General features: G+C 34.7%; 1 protein-coding gene and 1 long non-coding RNA gene across 2 annotated transcripts in view; both read right to left on the bottom strand.

Moving 5' to 3' along the window:
- The window catches only part of LOC111088736, a 1,439-nt gene extending 1,182 nt beyond the window's left edge, over positions 1–257 (bottom strand). The window contains exons 1-2 of the long non-coding RNA XR_002613163.1: positions 236–257; positions 5–197 (exon numbers count right to left, since the gene is read on the bottom strand). This is a non-coding gene — a long non-coding RNA (uncharacterized LOC111088736). The remainder of the gene's footprint in view (positions 1–4; positions 198–235) is intronic.
- Positions 1–2,850, bottom strand: part of LOC106470967 (otopetrin-2-like) — a 24,326-nt gene that overhangs the window by 7,714 nt on the left and 13,762 nt on the right. The window lies entirely within an intron of this gene.

Below are 2,850 nucleotides of genomic sequence, written 5' to 3'. Positions count from 1 at the left end.
ATACCTTGACGGGAACGCTACATCATCGACCATTCTCACATACCTTGACGGGAACGCTACATCATCGACCATTCTCACATACCTTGACGGGAACGCTACATCATCGACCATTCTCACTTACCTTGATGGAAAGCTACATCATCGACCATTCCCACTTACCTTGACGGAAAGCTACATCATCGACCATTCTCACTTACCTTGATGTATAGCAACTTCATCGACCATTCCCACTTACCTTGACGGAAAGCTACATCATCGATAATTCTCACTTACCTTGATGGAAAGCTACATCATCGGCCATTCTCACTTACCTTGATGGCAAGCGAAACATCATTACATCCAACACCTAACTCAAATTCAGAATGATATGTTTCAAGCATAATTACAAAAACTAATGTTATTCCTATAGATTGAGATTCACAACAATAAATGGTGCAATCACGTACGTTTGATTGAACCAAATAATCCTATAAATTAAGATTCACAACAATAAATGGTGCAATCACGTACGTTTGATTGAACCAAATAATCCTATAAATTAAGATTCACAACAATAAATGGTGCAGTCACGTACGTTTGATTGAACCAAATAATCTTATAAATTAAGATTCACAACAATAAATGGTGCAATCACGTACGTTTGATTGAACCAAATAATTCTATAAATTAAGATTCACAACAATAAATGGTGCAGTCACGTACGTTTGATTGAACCAAATAATCTTATAAATTAAGATTCACAACAATAAATGGTGCAGTCACGTACGCTTGATTGAACCAAATAATCCTATAAATTAAGATTCACAACAATAAATGGTGCAGTCACGTACGTTTGATTGAACCAAATAATCCTATAAATAAGATTCACAACAATAAATGGTGCAGTCACGTACGCTTGATTGAACCAAATAATCCTATAAATTAAGATTCACAACAATAAATGGTGCAGTCACGTACGCTTGTTTGAACCAAATAATTTATTGTTCGTAAATTATAATATACTAGATCACCCGTGACTCGTTTGATCACCCACTATTCAGAAGTTATGAAGAATTCAAGCTAATTTCAATATTGCACCGAAATGAAGGTTGATTTTGAGATAATTTAATTAAATATTTCAATCCACGTGTGTTATTCATAATTCAAGAAAATATATTTGATGAAGGCAAATTTACGCTTGAAATAAATGGCACAAAATGGTTAAGTCTTCCTTATTTTAGCTATATATACAGTTAACAAAAAGCAGTCGAATATCGGCTAGCTGTTATCTATAAACTACTAAAACAATGATATTGTTTGTTTGTTTGCTTGTCTGTAATTAAATACAGCAAAAGCGGCGCACAATAGCGCCATATTTGTAATGAAATGAGAATAGAAACAGAATAAAACAAGTTGCGTTAACATCTGACCACGGATTACCGAGTTAGCCCCGTTTTTCGGGTCACTTTTATGAACATTTCAAGTATGAGTAATTTTACATCACACTACCTACCGTTCGGGCTCTTTACGAAACTTCTTCGTTCAAATCTATTTATATGTCAATGTTCCTATCTTCTTTGAAAAATGAAATGGTCTTTCTTTTTATTCCCGATCAGCGACAGAAGACGAAAACAAAGTTTAATAAAAAATATGCATTCACTGATAGTAACTGACGTAGTTCGTTCTTTGTGGAATAGGTGTGTGAATTTAGTGTTTATTACAAGCTTGTATTTATAAATTTGTATTGAAAAAGAAAGTATTATCTTACGTTCTACTACCCAAATTAAAGCGATACATGACTAAATATTGTAACATGACTTTCAAAGAAATTGTTGTTTTTTAAGCACTGAAACACGGTTCGAAGCCTGGCATGATCTGGTGGTTAGGGCGCTAAACTCACACTTTGAGGACTGTGGGTTTGAATCCCGTCACCGACCATATCCGGCTCTGTTACTTGCAGGAGCGTTATAATGTGACAGTCAATGCCACTTTTCTTTGGTAAAGAGTAGCTCAAGAGTTGACGGTGGGTGTTATTGACTTGCTGCCTTCCATTCAGTTGTCCTTTTCTAAATATGGATGGCTAGCGCAGATAGCCCTCGAGTGGCTACGAACAATGTTCAAACAAAGACGGTTTACTCAGTGTACGTGTTCGATGATTTCTCCATAATGATAAGAAATATGTTTTCGGGGAGCCTAAAGGTGCAAACAAAAAACATCACACAGTCATCGTCTAAAGCATACAGCTTAACACTATAAAACAGGTGACCTTAAAGAAGTCGGTTTCTTGAAATTATCAGTCACGTGGTTCGTTGTTCCGTGTACGAACTGATCTGTAGTGTAATTATAAATGTTAGGTTAAACTATACCCACCATAATTAAAAGCTAATATTTTGTTCACGTTACATTAATTAACTTTCTACAGAGCAAACAAAAATATACTTTTCAAAAATTAATGTCTAGTACATTATTTCGTACAGGCTAATTAATAGTTAATTTTGAATTTCCAAATAAAGTACTAAAATATTAATGAAAATTTACCACTATCACTTGTCACGTGGTGTAGAATATGTCGCATTGATTGGGCTAATCTATCTATGATAATATACACTGCAATTTACATTTGTCTAAGTGTATGCTGGGAATATATCTGGTATTCTTTTTTTAATTGATTTTTTTTTTCTTCCTAGAATAATTCTAATATCGGTGCTTTGAGTAACGTCGGAAATGTTTGTTGAATTTCAGTGTTATCATTGAAGGGAAAGGACAGATGTGTCAAAATAGTTCTGTACGTTGCCACCAGGCCATACTAAAACCTGTGTTTGTTTGAAGTTAAGCACAAAGCTACGCAATGGGCTATTTGTGTTCTGCCCA

Source organism: Limulus polyphemus, unplaced genomic scaffold (assembly GCF_000517525.1).
Source record: "Limulus polyphemus unplaced genomic scaffold, Limulus_polyphemus-2.1.2 Scaffold4325, whole genome shotgun sequence".
NCBI lineage: Eukaryota > Metazoa > Arthropoda > Merostomata > Xiphosura > Limulidae > Limulus > Limulus polyphemus.
Note: the sequence above shows the minus strand (reverse complement) of the source record. Positions and strands in the feature narration are given on the sequence as shown.